The 26330-nt window shown below is 35.9% G+C and overlaps 1 protein-coding gene across 1 annotated transcript in view; it reads left to right on the top strand.

Annotated features, from left to right (window-relative positions):
- The first annotated feature begins 1576 nt into the window (after positions 1-1576).
- The window catches only part of LOC135221694 (G-box-binding factor-like), a 60458-nt gene continuing 35704 nt past the window's right edge, over positions 1577-26330 (top strand). Inside the window, exon 1 of the mRNA XM_064259443.1 lies at positions 1577-2396. The gene's annotated coding sequence lies outside the window, so the exon portion shown is untranslated. The remainder of the gene's footprint in view (positions 2397-26330) is intronic.

Genomic DNA, 26330 nt, shown 5'->3' with positions numbered 1-26330 from the left:
TGTCTTAAAGAAAAGGGGATGAACGATTTAGAAATTTCTCCCGATTTCCGGAGTCATTGCAAGTCAATTTGGCAACATCATGACGTTATCGAGGCTTCAAGAAACCTCAAAAGGATTATCGATATGGATATATTTAGTTTTTATAAATCGTTTAAAACGCCTTTACATTTATTATGATATCTGGCCTGAAAGAAAGGTTGTATATTAACCATAACACACATAAACAGTAGCGCCTCAGCGCCGTGCTTGGTAAGGTCTTTGCTTGCCACGTCGGTGGTCGCGAGTTTGATTCTTAGGCATTCCATTGAGGGGTACTTCTCGTGAAAGAAGTTACCTCTCGACGTGGTTCGACGTTGGTCCCGTTGCTGAATAACCAGCTGGTCCCATGCAACGTAAAAACACCATACAAACAAACACATAAACAGTTCCAGAGAAACTGAAATTGTCATAAATATTACATAAAATGATACATTCTTTCAAAACACAAAGCTAATATTCCTTAGTCATCCAAAGGATGTTGCTCACTTCGACTCCTGGATTACCCTTGGGCCTTCCATTTGTTATGGAGCCGATTTCTGACTCCGTAACAACATTTGTTGCCCCGAGAGTAGTTTTCGGCTCATAAGTCCTAAGAGGAAGACCCCGTGTGGTGGGTCAGAAGCCCCTCTAAGGAATCGCTGACGGAGGACTACCTCTCGGTTTGGGGTTCCAAGAGAGGACGGGATTCTGACGTCCCCTGCCAATCCAGGAGTCCAGACGCCTTTCTCTCTTTCTTCCTTTCTTTCTATCTTTCTTTCTTTGTCTTCTTCTCGGGTTAATCCATAATCTGTGTGGGTGTTTTCATCAGCCTCCCTCCTCCTGCTGTTTCTCTTTGTGTCCTCCCTTCGTTCATTCCTTTGTCTGTTTCTCGTATCTTCATGCGATGCAATCTCTCCTTCTTCTCCTATGCCTTCCTTGTCTACGTTTCCCTAACACTTCTATTTCCTTCATCTTACTTGTGTAATATTAGTGTAGGGAAAAGAATAGATATAAAAAGAGAGAGATAAATCCACTGATAGACAGATGGATAGAGAGAGAAAGAGATGTGTTTATCGTACTATAACCCAAACAAGCAGAGGCGTTTAGCAGCCTAGAGGCAATTAAAAAATCCATCGACGTGCTTTATGATAAAACTCTTGACCTCCCGGGGGAAACCAGACACTTCCGGTGATGACAAATAACCCAAACAAGAAGTGTTTACCGTGCTAGCGGCAATTAAAAATGCATTTAGCGGCTCTGCGATAAAGCTCTGAAATAACCTTTGACCAGCAGCGGAAACTAGACACTTTTCAGTGACGTCGTTAATCACACCCAACAGGGAAGGTGTTGAATTAATTACCGCCCAAAAGGGTGGTACTTTGAACATCATCATTACTCACCTACCAATGAGGAAGACAAAAGGCGGCGACAGAATAAGACTGCGTATTACCAAAGCAGGAGAAATTTTCGTTAAGGAAATATCGAAAGAAAAGCAGAGAAGGGAGAAGCAAAACAGCAACCAGAGGGTGAGGTGGTTTGCCTTACCGGTGGTGGGGAAGAAAAACTTCAAACATCGACATGTCTTCAGATTACGACACCACGCCTCAAACAGACAATAACAGAGCCGTACCACACTCAGTACGAACTGAACTTGTATGTTTAACAATTGTGTATATTCAGTTGGTGTGAATGAAATAAGAAAAACTGCTCTGAGTCTTTCTTGCCTCCTGAGACTTTAAAGAATTATTGAAGGAATCCTGAGACTACAAGAAACCAGAGAATCTACGAATCTACAAACAATAATAAATAGACACAAAGCAAATAACAATAAAGTTCTTTACACTGGCAAAGTAATAATAGACTACTTTACATAGGAGGACTACAAATAAATAAAAGAACGTAACAATAAACAAATATATTACATTGGTGCGCAGTTGAAAAGGATCCGAAGAAAAACGTAGACAAGTGAAGTGCGAGACGTACAAGAATTACAGACAGCAAGGCGTATTGACAAAACAGAGCTCAAGAATTTCAAAACAACCGCGAGTCACAACTCGTGAAGTGAAAACAAAGGCGAATCATAACATGTGAACGGCGAGGCACATCGACGAAAACATTCCCACTTACAGAAACTGACAACAAGCAGCGGGTAGTGGAAATAGAATTTATAAACATTATCACTTAGAAAACCCATGGCTAATAAATAATATTCCCCGAAGTGAAAAGAAAAACATTGTACATAAGAAGGTAAACGTGGAGATGGGATAATCAGTGGCAATTAGCGAGTTCCAGTGTTGGTCGCGGAAGGGGAAAAGTGAAGCATTCAAGAGAATTCAGTGATAACAAACTACAGTTAAAACCAACGACACAACAGTAAGGTAAGTCGTGTTGGAAAAATTTATTTTTTGTTCCCTCTCTTAGAAGGTATAAAAACATTTATTATTATTCTCTCTTTCTGTAAGGAGGTATAAAAAACTTTTATTATTCTCTTTCTCAATTTTTTTTTACTTTTTTTTATATATTTAATAGATAGATATATTTAATACCACGCAAATCTTTTTGAAGACTGATTGAATACTGTTAGGATTAACCCATACAATTTACAACCGACATCAGACAAGCGTAGCCGAATTTCACTGCCGAATTCACGAATATCATTAACTCAAGGCAGTACTAATATTACTAACACAAATATTAATAACAATGATAATAATAATAATAATATTAATAATACTAACACATTTAAATTTAGAACAATGCTGCAAGCAGCAATCATTACGCAAGCCACTCGTTTCTGTGGAATAGTAGATAGTTCAAACCTGACAAAAATAGACTAGAATCATATTCTGTACAGAACCAGTGGTTAGCTCATGCAGACAGTCGCATATCTAGAGGGGGAATAACGAATGGAAGAGCGCAAATTAGAAAAGTTTTGATTCTCGTTAGTTCAAAAAGAGGTGATGCAAATAGGACTTTGAATTCAGTTAGATTCAGCAAAATAACCACACATGCTGAATTTAAGCGAATTTGTTTATCAATATGGGAACCAGTAGGTCACACAATAGCAAATCTTCATACAGATGTCGAAGAATCGATACACAAGGTAGTGGAAGATTTAAAGAAAACTAGCATCACAATAAGAAGGAAGGATGATTTCGGTGATGACGAGGATGATTTAGTTACCTTAATACATGTCTTGGATTATTTGTCATTTGGAACCATGTATAATGCCCTTGGATAAAAAGAAATGAAAGCTTTCAAGAAAGTTAAAATTGATCCAAAGAGTGATAGCCTTACAGCATTAATATCGATGAGACGAGAAACCCAAAAGAAATGGATAGACTTTTCTGAGGAAAGGAAGGGCAGAAACATAAATGATACATATAAAAGAAGTAGCAAGTATAATGATAACTCCGGACAATTAGGGATAGACAAACTTTCTTTCAAGGGAAATATACACAAAATAATGGAAAAAATGGAATCCAGCCCAGAAAGGGAGACAGACTCAATAAAGAAACGGTCCACCCATAAGATATAATAATGGTCAATATGCAAACACGAATAATCCAAAGCCAGTGAATAATCAAGCTCAAGTAGCTAGACCAAATACAGCTGAAGCCTAGAATCTTTAGTTTGCAAAAAGGTCGGGCATTTAATTAAAAACTGTTGGTTAATACTAAGAAAGCCAATGGGGAGATGGTCGATAATAGTAACAATCACCCAAATACAAATAAGTCATCAAATCGGTGACAATTAACCCCTTTACAGAGAAAGGAAAGTAAATCCCTTCAGGGCGATGAAAGAGGAAAAGCAGAAACGGTTATAATAGGAAATGAAGGTTCATCTGCATTTTCTATGCATAGATAAAATAACTGTAACCAGATATTTAGGCATTGCGGAAATTCAGATTCAGGGTCAAAGTAAAGTAATAAGGGAATAACAGGAAAACAGGTTAAAGGTCTGGGGAATGTGAAACTAGAAATAGATATTTTTTCACACAAATTTATTGAAAGTTTTCTAGTTTTACAGGCCACATTTTTTCCCGTGCAAGTATTGTTCTCATTTGATTTAATGAGATGTGGAATATTAGATAGTAGTGAAGGAAAAATTAGCCTGAAACAGGATAATCAGAAGAGCGTATGTGTTACGTTTGACGAAGAAAAGTCTCACCCATATCTGATCAGTTTGTCTGAGACAGTTTCGACAAGCGAGACAAACATACGGGAAGAACAGATAAGTAACAAGAACAAGCAAGATAAGGTGGAAACAGATGAAAAAGGGGAATTCCCACAATTAGAGAATACCGAATTGTTGAGATGTGCACATACAGATGATATGTACTCAGATATAAATAATTACTAAGATATGAATAATTTTGATGACAAGACACTGAATCTAACGAAAATCAAGGCGCCTATACTTATAACTATGGTAATGTAGTAACCTATAGAAATGTAGTAGCGTATAGTAATGTAGTAAGGAGTTGTGAAAGTGAAGGGAAGTATTAAATGAGGTATTGCTCTTAAATGAAATAAATAAATCAGATATAAATAGTATAAAAGAAGTAACAGAAGAAACAACTATAGATACAGAACTTTTCTAGTTTTCAGACATAAAAGAAAAAATATGTTGTGTTAGCACAGCTGGTGCTAATAAAGTAAACTTTATACTTAATAGAAGAGTAACTTTGTATCCAAAATGTTTAACAAAAATTTATTTGCGGTCAAAGGATATAAAAGATAAAGATATTCTATTAATGAATAAAGACCTGCCAGACTTTGTCAGAATGGATGATTCACTAGTTCACATGAATGGTGGTAACTGCGAAGTCTATATCCAAAACTATTCAAATAACAGAATAACACTATACGTGGGCATTGTATTTTAGCATAGGAATCCCTATTAACACTCCTTTACTAACGGTAGAAGAAAAGGCATTTTTCTCAATAAATGGCCAAAACTCTAAAATAAATCAGGAAGTGAATAAAACACATTTTCCAGAAAATATAAATAAGTTAATTCAGGTATTAGAGAAATATAGAAATGTAATAGCTGTAGAAGTAGATAAACTAGGAAAAACAAAAATGTTCTGCAACATAGAATTTTGTTAGATGATGGCGCCAAGCCATTTTTTATTCCTAATTACAGATTACCAATAAGCCAGAGACCCATAGCTGTTAATTTGATAGGGGAAATGAAAAGAGATGGAGTAGTAATTCCTTCTAAATCTCATATAATTCTTCATTGTTACTTTTTCCAAAGAAGGATGGCCGTTGGAGACTTGTAATAGATTATAGATAGCTAAATTCTATAGCAGTTTCAGATAGAAAGCCGATGGCGGTAGTTCAAGATATGTTAGCTCTATTAGATTTGCTTAGTGGATATTGACAAGTAGCTCCCAATGAAGAATCAAAACAATGTAGACATATACTTTTGGGTCATAAAGTTAATGTGCTTACTGATCGCAAACCCATTTGTGACTGGTTTAAAAAGAGAGCCTTTACCAATAACATGAAATTCAATAGGTGGTTCATTAGTGTATTAGAATTTGCCTCAGAATTCAGATATATTCCAGGAAAATTTAACATTATCCAGATCTCAAAAAGAAACAGAACAATGCATTACAACTAATACCTTTTGTTTTAGTTGTCAAGTAATAGATTTAGATTTAGAGAGAGTAAAAATACAACAAGAAAGAGATGCAGAAATCAGACAAATATTAGGACAGTTATTACTAGATGAATCCTTAAAACCTAATTTTCAATTAAAAATGAATTGCTGTAGAAAAGCCCGACAGAGAAAAATGGTTGTTCTCGACTATACATCCCAAAAGGATTAACCAGAGACGTTTTAGAACTAACACATCATATAAGTTAGCAGGACATGCAGGAATTGAAAAGACAACCAGAAATTATTTTTGGCCAAACTGTAGTGAAGATGCCAAGAACTTTGTACAAAACTGTATAGTTTCTAATCAACATAAGGGTAACGTAAATCTTAAAGTTCCACTTGAGAAATATCCATCAGAATTAAATCCATTCCAAGTAGTAACTATGGACTTTTTAGGTCCATTTCCCAGTACTATTAGAGGAAATAAGCAAATATTAGTCTTCTTAGACTATCTAACACGATATATAGAAATAATACCAGTAAGAAACAGAGATGCAGCTAGTGGCAGAAGCTCTTAAATCTAGAATTATCACAAGACATTCATGCCCACAAGTTCTTCTTTCTCATAATGCTACTGAATTTACTAGTGATATTTTAAAGAAAATTTGTGAATTCTATGAAATAAATAAATCTCAAATAACTGCTTATAAATCAAGTTCTAATGGAGCAGTAGAACGAACTAATCGTAAAATAAATGATATCCTGAAAACTTTAGTGGGTCCACAGACATAAGATTGGGACTTATCACTAGGAGACGTACAATTCACGTTGGATAATACTGTAAATAAGACAATATGGTTATCAAAAGAGAATGCCTAACACAATTAGACGATGCAACTCCACCCAGTCATACTTATAACTATGATGATTATGTTGCACGGAAAAACAGACGTACTTACGAGACAATCATGAAAACACGGGCTAAACTAAAGGAGGTCCATGAGACTCATGCCAAATATTATAATAAAAACGCCATCAAACCAGAAATTACAGTGGGTACCCAAATATACGTATGTACAGAATCACATTCAAGAGGGACCAAATGTAAAGGTTTCCCCTAAGTTCACTGGACCATATAGATATAGAATTGCTGAAATTAAACAAATATAGAGTAATAAATGAAAGTGATTTAAAGGAAAAAGTACTCCACTGGAATCATATAAAAGTCCTAAAAGCAGACCCATGGTCCAGTGAATTTATAGATAACATGAGACAAGAGAAAGCTGTTGAAGATGATGAGTTGGTGGTAAATAATAGATATAATCTCCAAAACCGACAGAGGTAGAGAAACAATTATGCGTAAAATAAATAAAATGTTAGATTGGTGTTAGGCTGAAAATATTATCCGCATAAAACATTTTGTGAAACTTACATAAAGAGAATCTGATAAAAGTCTAATCTTACAGATCCAAAATGAGGCCCATCGTAATCTTAGTTATAATTGGACTCATCTCTTCCGAGGTGGAGATAAGAAAAGGATCATTGATAAAAAGTCATGGAAAAGTCAAAATAATCAGTAGCTTTGGAATAATTTCTACAACAGTGTTAAATGATGAATAAACATGAAATAAAATCCAAACAGATATGAAGTTAATAATACAGAAGGCTGACGATAATAGTGTTAAACATTTGTTAGAAAAATTAAACAGATACAGAAAATACAGTGAACAAGAGGTCTAAGAGATCCCTCTTGCCCTTCATTCGAACTGCTTTGAACACAATTTTTGGAGTTGTCATCGAAGCATATGTAGAACATAAAAAGAAAGAATAGACAGACCAGAAAAATGGGCAGCAGAAAGAATTACAGTGATAAACAAAGTGATTACCTCACACAATGTGAATGCCAAACAAATAGAAAAACTGAAAATTCTTATAAATCAAGTCAATCAGAAAGTAACAAAAGAACTAAACAAATTGGAAAACATTCAGTTTTTAAATACATTCGCACTAGGATGTAAAGTGATATTGCAAGAACATAAGAACCCATTAAATGACATTCTGCTTGCTTATAAAGGTATTTTGAGCCTAACACTAATCACTCCTCAGTTTGAAGACAGTATTAAATTTTTTGTAGTAGAGAAACATCTTAAAGCACTTGTGAAAGATATGTTCATGTATTACAATTTATCAAGTGCCAAAGAGCTTTATTATAAAATTATTTGCATTAGAAAAGCACGCTCTGCTATTGTAAATTTTCACTAACAAAGAATTTAATGAATGTATTTTGCTAAAACTAGAATAATTTACATTTAACTCTCATAGTTTGTATGAAAGTACAGATTCATATCCATGTATCCAAGAAATGTTGATTAATCAAAATAAAAAAAATTATGTATGTACAATCACAGACTATGATAAAACTTGAAGCACTGATAATTGATCAAGAAATTATTGTGGTTTCACTAAAGTCTGTTGTAAGCAAAATTAAATGTAATAATGTGACAAACAAAAATAAGGTTTAAAAATGTTAAATCTCTTACAACATCATGTCAACTGATAATAGCCAACCATTTGTAATAGGAACCTAATGTTTTCACGACATATGAATTCAACAAAGATGTGTCATAAAAATGACTCATATAAGATAAAAGAATTCAAATGGTCTCAATTAGAATTAAAAAACTTGAAAACTTGAACTATGTTCATGACTACTTTTACTACAAGGAAATTATATCACCAATTTTATCATTAGTAAATCTAGTGGTAATAGTCGTAGCTGTTGTTTTCTTTATCATAATAGAAGGCGACTTATTATTAATAAAATACAAGGGATACTGGCAGAAATTAAAATGAATGAACCGTGATAAACAATTTATGTTAACATTATTTTTTACTTGCTGATAATTGTAATAATTTGATATGCTTATTTTTTTCTCACCATTGGGGAAAGATTTTTCTAGAATTGTGTCCATCATTACCAATTGTTGCCAATTTAGTTATTATTGTGTCCATTGTTATTGTGTATAATTATCAAAATATTGAGGATAATGTATGGTAGTGGTCGACTGATGTAATATTAGTTAGGGAAAATAGTGTAGATTTTAAAAGAGAATAATAGTAGACATAAAAAGAAAGAGAGAGGTTTCACAAGTGTTCCATGGTCGTCCTCGAGGACCTTATTATTTTTTATATTGCTATGGATAAGTATGTGGCCCAGGTATTTTGAATATTCATGCTATTTATGATGTGTATTGAGCAGTTCTATGGCTCTAGTGTAAGTGTAAGGCTCTGTTATTTTGAATATTCATGTTATTTTGATGGGTGTTGAGCAGATGTATGGCTCGAGTAATTATGGTTTATTTAACTATGTGTATGGTGGTTCATTACCCGATTGTTTATGGACCTAGTAGTCACGTAGAAAAGTGACCACGATACTTTAAAAGAATTACCACAAGAATCCTGAGACTTCAAAAGACTTTCTACAAGAATCCTGAGACTACATTCATCTTGAGACTACAAGAATCCTGAGACTATAAGAATCTACAATCTATAAATAATAAAAGACAAAGAATAAAAGCAATTACACTAGTAACAAAAATAAGTTATCACAAAGGTGGCCTACAATTAAATAAAAGGAGACGCAATAAACTTGCATTACAGAGGAAAGGAAACTAAGGACTAAAAGGGAGGGTGGGACCATCCTTCCTACCTTGATCCCCTTCTCCTCTTCCTACCTCTCATAGGGAGAAGGAGAGAGAGAAAGAGACACAGAAAGGAAGAAAGAAGGAGACAGAGAATGAGAGAGAGAGAGAGAGAGAGAGAGAGAGAGAGAGAGGAAGGAGGCTAAGGACTGAAAAGGAGGGGTAGGACCTCCCTTCCTGCCCTGAGCCCCTTCTCCTCTTCCTACCTCTCAAAGAGAGGAAAATAGAGAGAAAGAGCCAGAGAAAGGGAAAGATAGAGAAAGAGATAGAGAGAGAGAGGAAAGAAGCTAAGGACTGAAAGGGAGGGGTAGGACCTCCCTTCCTGCCCTGAGCTCCTTCTCCTCTTCCTACCTCTCATAGAGAGAAGGAGAGGGAGAGAAAGAGACAGAGAAAGGAAGAAAGACGGAGACATAGAAAGGGAAAGATAGAGAGAGAGTGAAAGAGAGAAAGAAAGGAAAGGAAGCTTAGGACTGAAAGGGAGGGGTGGGACCTCCCTTCCTGCCCTGAGCCCCTTCGTCTCTTCCTACCTCTCATCGTAATAATAATAATAATCATAATAATAATAATAATAATAATAATAATGATAATAATAACTTTATTTCCAATTGATACTGGTTATTCTCCAATGTATATATATACATATAGGTAGAATAACGAAAGATCACCATTAAGATAAATTCATAGTAAGTGAATACTAATGTAGCAGACATTTCTTCAACTTATTCTTAAAAGAATGTAGAGTGGCAGCATCCTTGATATCTTGTGGTAGCTTATTCCACAGGGAAGGGCCCCTAGACGGGAGCTCCATTGAACCGATATCTGTTGTCGCTGTATAAACACCAGTTACTGAGTTAACCATATTAAATTGTTACAGCCATTCCGGTAAAATACTTTAAAAGTAAACACACAAATTTCGTAAACGTGCTGATCTTTAACCTTTAACCATTCCAGCTTTTTCAGAACAGGAGGAATATGACCATACTTCCTAAAGATGGACATTATCAGTGTACCCCCATACCTTAAAACAATAGTGGATGAAGCTCATGACTAGTGACTGAACGACAATCAGGTGCGTGGAAGGTTCAAAATTATCTTTTATTCTGTTCAAGTAAATAAGTATGCTCGTCGCCTTTTTACATACCTCATCAATATGAGAGTCAAAAGTCATAAAACGGTCAAAATAGACGCCCAAGTTTTTCACAACTTTCATAGGCTTGATAAGATTGCCATTGAAATTTACCCTCACATTATCATCTATGGCCGATATATATTGTCTTGACCCTATAAGAATGCACTGAGTTTTTTTTATCTTGATTAATGGAAGGCCATGTCTCTGAAAATATGTCTTGGCCTTCTCCAAAACTGCTTCAGCCCTTCTTAATAAATCATTTATGTTGCTTATGTCCCCTTCAAATATGATTTGTGTATCATCAACATACTGGATAATGAAAATACCAGGTAGAGATTCCGCCAAATTGTTAACAAAACTAACAAACAATATTGGTCCTAAAAGGGATCCTTGAGGGACCCCAAATATTACCTCACATCTAGATGACAACGTGTCCATTAACTTAACTGACTGGATTCGATTGGTGAGATAACTATCAAACTAAGATGGATCTATTCTTAGGTTTATACAATTTTCTCTAATAGGATTTTGCGATTCACGCTATCAAAGGCTTTGGATAGATATCCAGTAGGAGGAGCAGTGATATCTTTTTATTTTCTATGTTATATATTCGATCAGTTACCTTCAAAAGAGCTCTCTCAGTAGATAATTTAGGCCTAAAGCCATGCTGGTGTTCATTGATTAGCAATAATCTTTTCGAGTACCTTTAACAGAGTAGGTAACTGTGAGATTGGCCGATAGTTTTTTATATCATCTCTATCTCCGTTTTTTAAAACAGGAATAACGAAAGGGTGTTTCCATAGATCAGGAATGGTGCTAGCTACGATGGAAGTATTGATGATTATTGTAATGTAAAATGTATTATAAATAGTGTATCCTTGATAAATTTCAGAGTAATACCATCAGATCCGCATGCGTTCGAGTTATTTAAATCCTTAATAGTTAATATAACTGTCTCCCAGTCTACTGGAGAAAGTTTGAATCCGCGTGGATTATCTAGATTTATTGACCAGTGATTTGCTGATGCCACCTGCTGAGTTTTCTCGTACGTTTAGTTTTCCTACATTCGCAAAATACTTATTAAACTCTTCTGCTTTCAGGTATTTGTGCTTCGCTGCTAACAATATGGAGCATTTTTAAAACTACTTTCCATGTTTTACGTAGTTATTTCTTGTATCTTGGAATTCTTGTCTGCGCTGTTCTTTTCTACTGGAGTCCATCATGACTTTTACGTTTTTCTTCAATTTTCTAAAACTTTCTGCCAGTAGTGCATATTGCTTTAAGATTTCTCTGCACGAGATCTCTTCTTTCATCGCTTTTTTTACATCTTGGGTTATCCAGGGGGGCAGGGGGGTTGGGTGTCGTTTGATTTTATTAGTCACCATTGGAGCACATTAGTTAATGCAAGAAACAAATACTTCAGTTAAAATAAACACCTGGCAATTTACATCATCAGCGTTTAGTATTTCATTTAACAGGGCGACTTTATTTAGTAACAAGTCGCATAGTGTCTGAGAAGAGTAATTTTTTAGACATAGGTAAGTTTTAAAGACAGGTTCTCCTTTTGGTTTATGCAGATTTAGAATAGCAGTAATTGCCTAGTGGTCTGCTATTGGGCAGGGGACCACGTCAAAGTGCTTAATCATATCAGTTCTATTAGTTATCAAAAGGTCAATGAGCGTTGTAGAATTACAAGTAAGCTTGTTAATAATCTGATGAAGTTTGACGTTACGTATAATTTTCTCCATTTTATTACCTGCAGACAACAAATCATCATTAAAATCACCAAATGTAAGCATTGGCTTGTTACGTAAAACAGCATTTTTAATGGTCTCTAAAATATAATTGAACGAGGTCGCATCCGCTTTGGGGTGTCGATATACGCAGCTAATCACAATGGAGAGCAACTTAGGATGTTGAACAGATATCCATATGTATTCGATTCCTTCAACTCCTTCGATATTCATTTTTATTTCGGTCACTTTAGATAATCCTTAACATATAAACAAACACCTCCACCGCGGCCTCGATCATAACGAAACATCTTATATAAAGGAATGTTTACAAAGGCATCATCCATGCACGGAAGAGGCCATGTCTCACTGACACATAAAGCGTCCACCTTCAAATCCATTAACATAGTCTCTATTTCATTCTTATGGTACAACAGTGATTGTGCATTTAGATAAAAATATATTCACAAAATCTCTTGATTTATTATAGCTACCTTCTACGGCGCATTCTTCTTGGCCATTAACCTAATAGACATAGTTATTGCATAATTTTCTCTTGTGACCAAAAGCGTTGTAGTTATTACATTAAATCGTATGATCAAACCTGCAGTTTGATACTCTGTGGGTGAGCTCTCCACAGTTATAACAACCAATTCTATCAACACTCCCTTGCTTTAAATTTCTTGAGCTATTTATGCTGTGGTAGTTTTTGGAGGGTCTGTGTATATCATGCTTACTATGGTAATCGGTGAGGTTTGCCCTATTTACATTTGCTGTTTTTGATTTCGGGGATACAAAGGTGTACGCCTTTGCTGGTGTGTATTTGCATTATCAAAGCGACTAGGTGGCAATTTTGGTTTGTAGGTTGCATTGCTGTTAGTATTTACTTTCAAAAAACAACTTGTTATTTCAGTACAAAAAGCAGTCGTACTACCCCCATCCTATTTAATAAATATTCTGGAATTTTTATTCCCTTCCTTAAAACATAGTTCATCAATGCCTCCTGTGCCAAATTCGAACATTAAATTCGTCTTAACTACTGAAATCCCATTTGCATAACACCATTCTATCAATTTTACATTGTATTCTTCTATAACAGAATTTAGATCAACATTCAAAGATGGCACAAGCTCACATACGTTTATTACAATAATGTCAATTTCATCTTTTAGTTTAGTGACTACAGAACCCAATTTATTTAATAAAATATCTACATTTCGATTTTCCATCAAGTCGTGTAACCCACAATATATTATACACTTATCTGGTGTCCAAGAAAGTTTCTCATCTACCCAACATTTTTTCAATTCCAGCTTAGCCTCCGGTATAGTTCTGATAGCACAGTCGTCCTCAAAATCCGTCTTCTTGACATCACTCAAACTTTCGCCAATCAGTAGAATCAGTAGAATAATTCTACTGATTGTCGCCAATCAGTAGAATTATTTCACCTGATGTATATGGCACTTTCGATCTTCTCTCCTCTTTTTCCCGAACTTGCTCTTCCAACGAAGGGATACGCTCATTCAGCTTGTTAATAGTTACGTGAGCTGATTTTATTGCAGTGGTCAATTCTGCTAGTTCCTGGTCTTTCTTATACATGAGCTCTCCTATTTCCTCTACTTCTAATTGGATTTTTTCAAGCCGGTCCATTTCTTGGTCCTCGCTGGGTACTCTTCTTGGATGTAAAGATAATGATGCCCCATTATCATATCTATTAGTTTATCTTTTGTTACCCACAATTTCGAAAATCCTAGTTGTCGGCAATGTATCTGTAGTTCAGTTTTGTAGAATTTTTCAAAAAGGTAGTCCCAAGTAGGATTTTCAAGTATGGTCCATCTACCCTGAGAGAAAGAGAAAGAGAAAGTTCTAGAAAAAGGAAGAAAGGAGACAGAAAAAGGGAAGGATAAAGAGAAAGAAAGAGGAAAGAAGCTAAGGACTGAAAGGGAGGGGTGGGACCTCTCTTCCTCTCCTGAGCTCCTTCTCCTTTTCCTAACTCTCATAGACAGAACGAGAGAGAGAAAGAGACAGAAAAAGGAAGAAAGAATTAGACAGAGAAAGGGAAAGAGAGAGAGAGGAAAGAAGATAAGGGTTGAAAGGGAGGGGTGGAACCTCCCTTCCTGCTCTGATCCCCTTCTCCTCTTCTTACCTCTCATAGAGAGAACGAGAGAGAGAAAGAGACAGTGAAAGAAAGAAAGAAGGAGAGAGAGAAGAAAGATTGATTGATTGATTGTGTATTATATCTGGCGTCACAACATCTGGGTAATTGACACCGAAATAAATTAAATATAAAAAAAATTTAAATTTTTTGATAAATTTCATATAAAATCTATAAATATATATAGAAATTTTTTTTTTTTCATAATATAAAAGTTCTTACATAGACAATCTATGTATAATTTAAATTTGGTTAAGGAGGCCCGCCTCCCTCATAAAATATATAACTGCTCTATATTACAATCCTTTCCAAGAATTGTAGCTAGGATAAAATGGCCTACTCTGTCACGACCCCAAGACATGAACCTATGTCTCAAATTCCCAAGTCTGGGACATTCAACCAGCAAATGTCTCACAGTCAAGGGCACAGTACAGTTCTCGCAAAACGGAGGATTTTCACGAGACATCAAGAACCCATGGGTGAGTCTTGTATGTCCAATCCTCAATCTGCACAACATCGTTTCTTGTCTCCTTGGCAAATATGGATATGACCAAGGAGACACTGAAGATGTGATACTACGCATTTTTTGATTGTTTAAAATATCCTCCCACTGGGACTGCCAACATTTTTTAATTCTCTGACCTACTAGAGGATACAAATCCCGATATGGTAGTAGGCATCTTGTGGGTTCTGGGGAGCTGACCGCAGACTTTGCAAGTTGGTCAGCTTTCTCATTCCCAGCCACCCCAACATGAGAAGGCACCCAACAGAACTTTATTTCTTTTCTTCTTCTTTTTAATAAAAGCAGCCATTCCAATATATCTAAAATCAGAGGGTTTAAAGGGTTAAAAGATTCCAGTGACTGGAGAACACTTCTTGAGTCACAATATATAATAAAATTACTTTCATTCCGAATTAAAACTTCCTTTAAAGCCTTTAAAATTCCATATAACTCTGCTGTAAAAATTGATGCAACAGATGATAACCTGCCACTCCTCTCTACATCAGGGAAGTCTACACCAAAGCCGACGCCAGCATCTGACTTTGAGCCGTCTGTGAAAACTGCAGTGGAATCGTCATGTTGCAAGGAATGTTCTAAAAATATTGACCGCGTGGCCTCACTGGACAATTCTGTTTTGGTAAAATTGAAATATCTGCAGAATTTTACCTCTGGGAAGTTCCAGGGGGGACTAACTGAATATTTTGCTGGTAAAATCTCGACCCTTGGCATGTTTAATTCACGAACAATGGTATTGACTCTAAAAGCGAATGGATGAGGTTGCTTGGGTGATTTTCATAAAACTGCCAATGCCTTACATTTCTCATACAAATGCTGGTTAAAGACTTAGGTAGCCTCTGGAATCTATACCAGCTCCGAACCAGCAGACGCTTGTAATGAAGATCCAGTGGCACCTCATCAGCATCTACAAGCATGCTCTCGGTGGGAGATGATTTAAATGCTCCAGTACACAACCGTATTCCTCCATGATGAATTGAGTTGAGCATTTTAAGGCTATTTGGTTTTGCAGAAGTGTACACCTCACACCCGTAACTTAATTTTGAAAAGACCAAGGCTTTATATAATCTCAACATCTGAGTTCGGTCTGCACCCCACGAAGTGTGAGACACAACTTTCAGCAAATTCATTGCTTTTAAGCATTTTGCCTTAATATATTTCAGATGTGGAATCCAGGTCAGCTTGCTATCAAAAATCAAGCCAAGAAACCTTGTTTCACCAACACATGGAATTCTCTGCCTATGAATGAATAGATCTGGATCAGGGTGGATTCCCCTTATACGACAAAAGTGCATAGTTACAGTTTTACTGGCGGAAAATCTAAAACCATTAACCTCAGCCCACTTTATTATATTATCAATGCAGAGCTGAAGGCGGCGTTCAGCCACTGCCATCCTTGATGCTGCAAAGGAAATCGATAGGTCATCAACAAAAAGGGTATATGTTATATCTGGGGGAATTATTTTAGAAACCCCATTGATTACCAAGGCAAACAAGGTTACACTTAAAACACTTCCTTGTGGTACTCCTTCTTCCTGATTGAATACATCTGACATTATTGCTCCAACCTGAACCTGAAATATCCTATTTTTTAAAAAAGCCTTAATAAAGAGGGGCAAACTGCCTCTCAGGTTACATTCATAAAGCACCCTCAAAATGCCATATCTCCATGTTGTATCATAAGCCTTCTCTAGGTCAAAGAAAACAGTGATGTGATGTTGCTTGTTGGCAAAAGCTTCACATATTGAAGATTCCATTCGTACCAATACATCAGTTGTGGAGTGCATACTCCGAAAACCACACTGAGCAGGCGACAGATATTTACCTCTTTCCAAGTACCACATCAATCGTGTGTTCACCATTTTTTCCATGATCTTACAAACAAGAAGTTAATGCGATAGACGATAATTTTCTGTCTTGAATGGATCTTTTCCAGGTTTCACAAATGGCAGTAATTTCAACTTCTCCCAAAGCTTGGGGAAGATATGTTCTCTGTAAATTCTGTTAATTAGGCTTAATATGAAAAGTCTGGTATTTTCAGGGTATGCTATCCTTGAATATGTTTATACGTCCAGTCCAGGAGCTGATTCATTACCTTTATTCAAGGCTGATTCAAATTCTCTAATAGTAAAAGGAGCATTGTACTGCTCATGTCTTAAGGTATTAAAATCAATTTCGACCTGTTCTATTATCCGTCTTTGAGCTGAATAGGGTCTATCATCATTTTTCTTCGCAACATTAGCAAATGATTAGCAAACTCATTTGCCACTAACTGGGGGTCTGCTACCTCACAACCATTCACCTTGATAACGGGAGGTTGACAAGGAGTAAACTTGCCTGCTATTTTTCTAACTCTCTTCCAAACTAGAGTCAGAGGAGTTTTCGAATTTAGTGAAGATATGAATATCGTCCAAGATTCTTTTCGTGCTTTTTTGATTTCCATGCGAAAATGAGCTCTCGCTTTTCGAAATTCTACACGATAATACTCACATTTTCGTCTGCGGTATCTGGTGAAGGCAGATCTCATATTTCTATGAGTTTCCTGGCATTTACGTGTCCACCAGGGAACTGGTCGGCGGACAAATTTGCCCGAAGTCCTAGGTATAGATTGAAGACCAGCTGAGAACATCATTGTATTCAAAAAGTCAAGAGCGTCATCTACACAGGGAAAGTCATCAGCAGAGTAGAGAAGAAAGAAGCTAAGTACTGAAAGAGAGGGGTAGGACCTCCCTTCCTCCCCTGAGCTGCTTCTCCTCTTCCTACCTGTATTAGAGAGAAGGAGAGAGAGAAAGAGACAGAGAAAGGGAAAAAGAAGGAGACAGACAGAGAGAGAGAGAGATAGAGAGAGAGATAGAGGAGAGAGAGAGAGAGAGAGAAGCTAGGGACTGAAAGGGAGGGGTGGAACCTCCCTTCTTCTACTGAGAAGGAATGTTATATGCATATAGGGGACCTAATAACGAGACAACCACTAATAAGGAAACAGTTAAAGACCTTGGTGTGATGCTGAATAGGAACTTGTTATGCAATGAGCAAATAGCAATACTATTGGCAAAATGCAAAACAAAAATGTGAATGTTGTTACGGCACTTCAAAACAAGAAAAGCCAAACACATGATTATGCTTTATAAAAACGTATGTACGTAGTACACTTGAATATATATATATATATATATATATATATATATATATATATATATATATAATATATATGTGTGTGTGTGTGTGTGTGTGTGTGTGTGTGTGTGTGTGTGTGTATATATATATTATATATATATATATATATATATATATATATATATATATATATAGATATTTATATATATATATATATATATATAATACATAATCTCGCCATCTGCATACTCATACATTCATATAACAAAATCTCAAAATAAATCCTGTTACTCATACAGTCATATAAGTCTTACTCAAGAAATTCTGTCATTCACTCATATAACAAAGACCTACATTAAATTCTGTGCTACGTACATGTTTATCGTGTTTACCAAAAATATTCAACTTCTTCTGTTAAAGAGAAAAATATTTGCCTAAGGACCAGAGATATGTTTGGAGGCTAAAGCTTATAAGAATACAAATGAGGAAGCATAGCTAAATGCTTCATTTAGCAATGGTAAATGACTTTCGCACCGGGCGTATATAATGAGAGAAATGCTAATGATGGCTGTAATAACATGCCATGCGCCCTACTTAACTAGCACTCAGGAAATCGCTCCTGCGATTAACGGAGATTTTGGGATTAATAAAAAAAAGAGGAAGAAGTTCAGAAGGAGGAAGAGAGGAAAAGAAGAATTATTAAGAGAGATGCGGGAGTTGGAAAGGAAGAATTAGAAATGATTTGTAGTGAACTCCATATTGTGCGCTGAGTAAGTGCCATGCTTTGGAATTGCTTTCCTTTATAGAAGAAGAATAAGAAGAAGAAGAAGAAGAAGAAGAAGAAGAACAGGAAAAAGAAGAAGAAGAGGCGGAGGAGGAGGAGGAGGAGGAGGAGGAGGAGGAATTGTTCTCCCGCATGCGGTTTTTTGTAAATTCTACAAATTCAAAATGTGAATGAGACATTCGATTACTTTCGGATTAAGGACATACTCGTATTTCATCATACGATTTCTTTACTAAAACTCTGTAGACTTTTTTCTATAGTTTCGTAGCTCTTTTTCTTATGGTTTTTATACGGGAAATTCCTATACAACATAACCAAAACTAATTCTAAGCGGAAATAAAAATTACACAAGAGAGGGAATGATGCATAAAAAAAAATTCTAGAAGTTTTGAGCAAAATCTTCGTCAATGCTGATGTTGACATATTGCAGAAATGTTTTTATAGTAAGGATGTTTTCTTCAATGATAGGTGATACTTAGGATCGATGCAAACAATGTCTACAGTGCGCCACTCAAGGCACATTGTATGCGTACCCCCATCCCCTTCAGTAGTGGGGTGGGAGCTACAGAATGAGCGAGCAATCCCGTTTGATGTGACTAGTTTTACGAAGATTGTCAGTTCTATAGCAGATTGAACGGCTGCTTAATCATAACGGACTGGCATTGGCGTGGCAAGTTGTATTTCGTGCCGGGGTATTTCACACAGAAAAAGAGAAAAAAAATTTATTAGTACATATTATATCAAGATGAACCGCATGGGCGCCCCCAGCATATTTTCCAAAAGCAACATCAGCACCTGCATTTATCTAATAAGTAAAACAAATATATATATATATATATATAATATATATATATATAGATATATATATATATATATATATATATATATATATATTATGTGCAATGGTTTGCGATGTGAAACAAGATGCGAAAAAGGAAAAAATACGGAAAGTTACAATTTTTTAATAGTTGCATTATACTGTTCAACTAAATTCAAACATTTTTTGAAAGAATAACGTAGTTATACAATATAATATGGGTACCTTTAATTAGCTTAAACTGAAAGAATTTACTGTAGAATGGAAGGAATACAAACATGTCTTTTACAACATATTATTCTATATATATATATATATATATATATATATATATATATATATATATATATATAATTATATATTAATATATAATAATACATATATATATATATAATATTATATGTATATATATCATATATATATATTATATATTAAATAATATATCTATATATATATATGTATATATATATATATATATATATATATATTATATATGATATATTATATATATATATTTATATATAATTTTTGCCCAGGATTTCAGGGGGCAAGTGGCTCCCCCTTGCCCATACGTGCGGGCGCCCATGGGTGGGACTTCCCCGTGCCATCTCAAACGGTAAAAAACCTAGGCGTCCTTATGGATCACCACATCAGTAACAATCATAGAGCTTAGCAATCATAGTCATTGGCCTTGAGCGAAATCAACTACTGCAGCAGAATATAGGGAATGACAACTAAGGAACAAATAGACCGGGTTCAGACAGCTCAGAATTTCGCAGCTAAAATAGCTTATGGCGGGGCTAGAAAATATGATTATGTGACACCAATTTGGAAAGAGTTAGAATGGATGAACATTGAAACTAGAATCACTTTTGACCTTTGTTTGTATGCTTACAAAATTTGCAATCATTTAATTCCCGACTGGCTTCTTGAATTCCCAACCATGGGTGACCTACTAGTCAGTCGAACGACCTTTTTGTAAGACAAGCAACTTCTGACATGGGAGCTAAATCGCTGTCGATTAAGGGGCCAAGAGTCTGGAACAACATCCCAACTAATATTAAGGTTACACCTTCACTCAAGGTTTTTAAAAAGAAATCGAAATTATATTTCCTTGAAAATAAATAATCTTCAGTTTGAAGTCTTGGTCGAAATCTTTTGCTTGTAGTTTTACTGCTTGTGGTTTTGATGAACGTGTGATTTTGTTTTCAAGTCGCGTTTGTATGTTAAGTCAGCCCTAATTGGTGATCTTAACTACTGGAAATAAAGCTAATTTGGTAATAAGTCGGAATATTAGGCCATGTAATATCCTTTAAGATTCTACATTATTCGCGAGTTCTTTTAACAGTCATTTCATTTTTGGAGAGAGAGAGAAAGGGAGGGGTGGGACCTCCCTTCCTGCCCCAACTCTCATAGAGAGAAGGAGAAAGAGAAAGAGACAGAGAAAGGAAGCAAGAAGGATTCAGAGAGAGGGAAATAGATAGATAGTAGATAGAGAGAGAGAGAGAGAGAGAGAGAGAGAGAGAGAGATAATAATAATAAGCTTTATTTCCAATATTTACACTGGCTATTCTGCATCTTACAAGGATAACGTGCATTTTAATACACGCATGATTTAGAAAGTTGTACTCCTATTGTTACACTTCTGGAAATGCAATGATGTTACAGTATAAAGAGTTATCAACCTATTGGCAAATATGTTTCTTTAGCGCTGATTCAAAAGAATTTATATTAAGTATAGCGCTGATTCTAAAGAATTTATATTAAGTATTGCTTTTATACCTGTTGGTAGCTTATTCCAATTTAAAGGACCCTGTGCAGTGAACGAACGATCTTTTACCCACTCGGTATTTGTCCTTGGAATGTAAAGATCGTTGCTATTTCTTGTTGTCCTGTCAATTCTAAATCCAACTAGTGTCAGAGGAAAAATCCATGTTGGTAATAAGTTATTTCATATTTCATAAACTAATAGACATACCTCGTACTGTATTCTTTGTTCTATATTTAGCCATTCCAATTTCTTTAAAATTGGGGTTACATGACCGTATTTCTTTGCCTTCCTATCAGTCACTTTTGCCGCAAAGTTTTGGAGCTTTTGTATTCCATGTCGTTGTTGTTTAGACGTAGTGCCCCATATCTTCAAACAGTAGTTTACTATGCTTAACACAAGAGACTGAACGACCATTTTGCTCATTTCATTTTCAAATCTGTCTTTTATTCTGTTTAGGTAAATCAGTGTTCCATTCACTTTCCTACTGACTTCATTTATATGAACGTCAAAAAGCATGTACTGATCGAAGTAAACTTCAAGGTTTTTTACATGGTCGCTTTTTCTAATAGCATGGCCATTAAAATTTATAACTATATTATCAGGAATTTAAGAAATGTATTGTCTTGAGCCAAGGAAAATATATTGAGAGTTTTCGATTCGTTTACATTTAATCCATTACTTTGGAAATAATATTTAGCATATTCTAAGATTTGTCATTCTTTTATTGTTCCGGTGATTAGGATTTGACTGTCATCTGCATACTCTATTAAGAGACAATCCTGTCATGAAGTAGACATATCAGTGATATAGATTAAGAAAAGAATTGAACTGGTTATTAGCCATACCTTGGGGTATAATAGTATCTAATGTGGGCAGATTATTATTTGTATTCAAGGCTTGTTGAGAATTTTCGGAGGCCTGTCGACCGACATTTACAAAATATTCGTTAGATTCTTCTGCTTTATCTTTCTTATCTTTATAATCATGGATGCTTCCGTTACTGTTTGTGGCAGAGATCATTTCTTGAACAATATTCCATTAAGTAGACAAATTACCAAGACAGATTTTAAACTTATCTGTAAAATGTTCTTCCTTCTTTGTTTTAATAAGTTGATTAACTCGTTTTTTGTGGTTTTTATAAGTATTTCTTAATTCTGAGTTTGATGTATCCCTTTTGACGCTTTCATGCAGTTCGTCTCTTGCTTTCAATGTGTATTTTAAGGTCATGGCTTATCCAAGGAACCGGGGTCCGGGTAATTACTTTTGTTGCAGATGGGGCACACTCATTTAAACTCTCAGTAAAAATGCTACTAAATATAGGAACTTGAGTATGTACGTTGTCAGTACTTAGAGTTGTATTAAGGTCGGGGATTCTATTTAACAGGCTATCACAGAACGTTTGTTCATTTCCATATTTTCTTTTAACGTACTTAAGCTCCATAACGAGACTACTTTAAGTTATCCAGGATTTTCGATGTTGCTGTTTCATCCAAAAACTTCATAGATACCGCATACTAAAATACATCTTACAGGTGTCCAGTTTAATTCTTCAGATACCCAACTCCGTATAAGGTCTATATTGGCACCGCTTATTGTTCCTTTAAAAGTTTTTTCGCCGAGATCGGTTGAGTGTATGTCGCATAAGTTTGTATCACCCAGAGAGAGAGACAGACAGACAGACAGACAGACAGACAGACAGACAGACACAGATAAAGAGAGAGGAAAGGAAGCTAAGGACTGAAAGGGAGGGGTGGTACCTCCTTTCCAGCCCTGAGTCCCTTCTCCTCTTCCTACCTCTCATAGAGAAGAGGAGAGAGAGGAGAAAGAAAGGGACAGCGAAAGGGAAAGATAGATAGAGGAAAGGAAGATAAGGACTGAAAGGGAAGGGGTGGGACCTCCCTTCCTGCCCTGAGCCCCATCTCCTCTTCCTACCTTTCAAAGAGAGAAGGAGAAAGAGAAAGAGACAGAGAAAAGAAGAAAGAAGACAGAGAAAGGGTAAGATAGAGAGAGAGGAAAGAAGCTAAAAAGCTGAAAGGGAGGGTAGGGACCTCCCTGCCTTCCCTGAGCCCCATCAATTCCTACCTATGATAGAGAGAAGGAGAGAGAGAAAGAGACAGAGAAAGCTGGAAAGGAGACAGAGAAAAGGAAAGGTAGAGAGAGAGAGAGAGAGAGAGAGAGAGAGAGAGAGAGAGGAAAGGAAGCTAAGAACTGAAAGAGAGGGGTGGGCCTCCCTGCCTGCCCTGAGTCCCATCTCCTCTTCTTACCTCTCATTGAGATAAGGAGAGAGAGAAAGAGACAGAGAAAGGAAGAAAGAAGGAGACAGAGAAAGGGAAAAATATCTTTCAGAATCTCAGTAGACTGATAAATTTGGACAAAGAACATCTAAAGCAAATTTTCAACTCTTTATTTTAACGTTCCGGTACATACTTCAGTTATAAAAAGAAAGTCTGTGCTCATTGATTGTTAACAAATTTACGTGTTCTAATATAAAGAATCTTTCGTTTCGAATCGACCAGCACAGAGCTGTCGGTTCACAAATAGCAGCAACACTTGTAAGACCTCTACACTCAGCAATAAGAGACCACTGCCAACATTTATGTAACATAACTATAAAAGAGAGGAATTTAAGATATTAACAAAGTCAAGAAATGAAAAAGAATTCAGGATTTTAGAATCTATATTTATTAGATTGGATAAGCTATCTTTAAAACTTAACGGCAGTTAATTTCTCTTGTAAATAATGTCCTAACCTTTTAAATATCTAAATTCTAGCTTTTTCTCGTAATTTTAGCCCTTTATTGTATTTTGTAATTTTAATATTGCATATACTTTTACCGTATCCATGTCTTTTACTCATTTCAGCTGATGTTTTGAAAATGGTACTACTATGAGATTCAGGGTCTCTGTAACGCGGTTTTTTGGACTTTGCTCCTTGTCAAAGCATCGGATGTAGCTGAAAGTTGACATATGTATATTTTACAACCACACACAAATTTTGTCAGCATTGTCAATAACCTAAACCCGATAGTTTTGATTTTTATAGAGTAAAAATGAACTAGCCGACGCCATGGCCAATGATTACGAGCCAAGAGTCGAAAAACATTCATTACGTAAGCAAGGTAAACAAAAAACACCTTCTGACTAAATGTTGCCCGCCCATCCACCAGACAGAAATGCCATCGGCTCTGAAACCCAAAGACTTTATGAATGGCGGAACGATACATAGATGTGGGTGCTAGCGTAGTAATACTACTGTAGCAGTAGTGCCGCAACAGTATAGCAGTAATCTACATGAATTAAACGTTTAAACCAACTGCTGGGATCCTTGAGGATCATTTAGCACTTCTTACAACTACTCGAGAAATTAGTTTTTATAGCCAGAAGTTGAATTTTCTAATCCAACAATGCCCATGGTAGTCTTCAGTGTTATCCGGAATTATAACGAGGCGAAAGTGGGTGGAGCCTCATGAAGTCACCATTCTGACGATAATTATTGGTGAAGGTTTAAAGCCAATATACGGTACCGGCTATTCTTTTTCAGTAAATAGGTAGATAGCCAATAAATAAAAATTGCTTGACATTGGATATAGCAGTTATCAAATCATCTTGTCTACTATGTTTTTGGTAATTACCAACTATTCCCTACATCTTGTCAATCTGATTGTAACCTATAAAGTAGACTGTAATTTCTTTGGAAACTTATTTTGGGAGTTAGACTAATAATCGAAGTGTTTTTGTATTTATTAACATATTTTGTTGGTTTGTTCATTATGACAATTATCAGTGGGGAGGTTCCAGAGTTCAGAAAGGTGTACTGCTTTGCTTGTATTTAAATTTGTATGTCATTGTTGCCAGAGGTTTAGCCTTCGTTACGTACAGCCAATCATCCATCGAGAAAGAGGGAAGAAATGATGTCATAAGTTACGTAACGAGTGCGTTCGAAACCTTTTCTCTGAGTAAGTTGGCCCGTCTTCAAAAAAGGTCACTTTTACATTATAAGTACCAAATTTATTCAACCTACGTAGTGCAGAATACACTCAAAATTTATGTGTTGATATAATATGTATTCTGAATAAGCGTTATATTTATGAAATGCATAGATAAAAAGTTATTGCGAAAAAACCGTGTTACAGAGGCCCTGAATCTCATAGTAGTGTCATACACTTGCTTTTTGCTTGTCCCTTTCTTCTGCCACCTTTGAAAGGGAATTTTATATTTCTTCCTTTTTTATTTTATTTGTATTGTGCGCCACACAATTTAAAGTCTTTTTATATTATTGTAGTTTGTAGATTCTCTGGATTATTGTAGTCTAGGATGCATAGAAAGACACAACGAAGTTTTTCTTACTTCATTCACACTAGCTATATGTGCACAAGTATAAGAAAACATACAAATTTAGATTGTATTGCGGTGTTGAGACGAGATGTTGATGTCTTGAAGCCTTTTTTCCCCACGGCTCTGGTGAGGCCTACAACCTCACCCTCTAGATGCTCTGTCCCTTCTCTGCGCTCTCTGCTTCTCAGTAGGAAACCTCCAAAGAGATGTCCTTCCTAAAAGTAAGAATGTCTTTTTCTGTCGCTGACTTTTGGTTTCCTTCATCGGTTGATCACGTCATTTTTACCGCCTGTTTGGGCGGGAATCAATTCTAACACCTCCTTCGATGGATGTGACTAATGACGTCACCGGAAATGTCCTGGTTCCGGTGGGAGTTGAAAGATTGTTTCAATAAAGCAGTGAATGCATTTATTCAATGGCCGCCAGTTCGATAAACACTTCACTTGTTTGGGTTATTACGGGCTTCCGTTCCTCACGCTACCTTTCTCTCTCTCTCTCTCTCTCTCTCTCTCTTCTCTCTCTTTCTATTCTTTTATTCTCTCAGTCTATATATCCATCTGTCTATCAGTGGATTTCTCTATTTCTTTTTCTATATCTATCTTAATTTTCCTAACTAACATGACACCAGATTAGTACTGAAACATTA

Source organism: Macrobrachium nipponense, chromosome 20 (assembly GCF_015104395.2).
Source record: "Macrobrachium nipponense isolate FS-2020 chromosome 20, ASM1510439v2, whole genome shotgun sequence".
In the NCBI taxonomy this organism is placed as follows: Eukaryota; Metazoa; Arthropoda; class Malacostraca; order Decapoda; family Palaemonidae; genus Macrobrachium; species Macrobrachium nipponense.
Note: the sequence above shows the minus strand (reverse complement) of the source record. Positions and strands in the feature narration are given on the sequence as shown.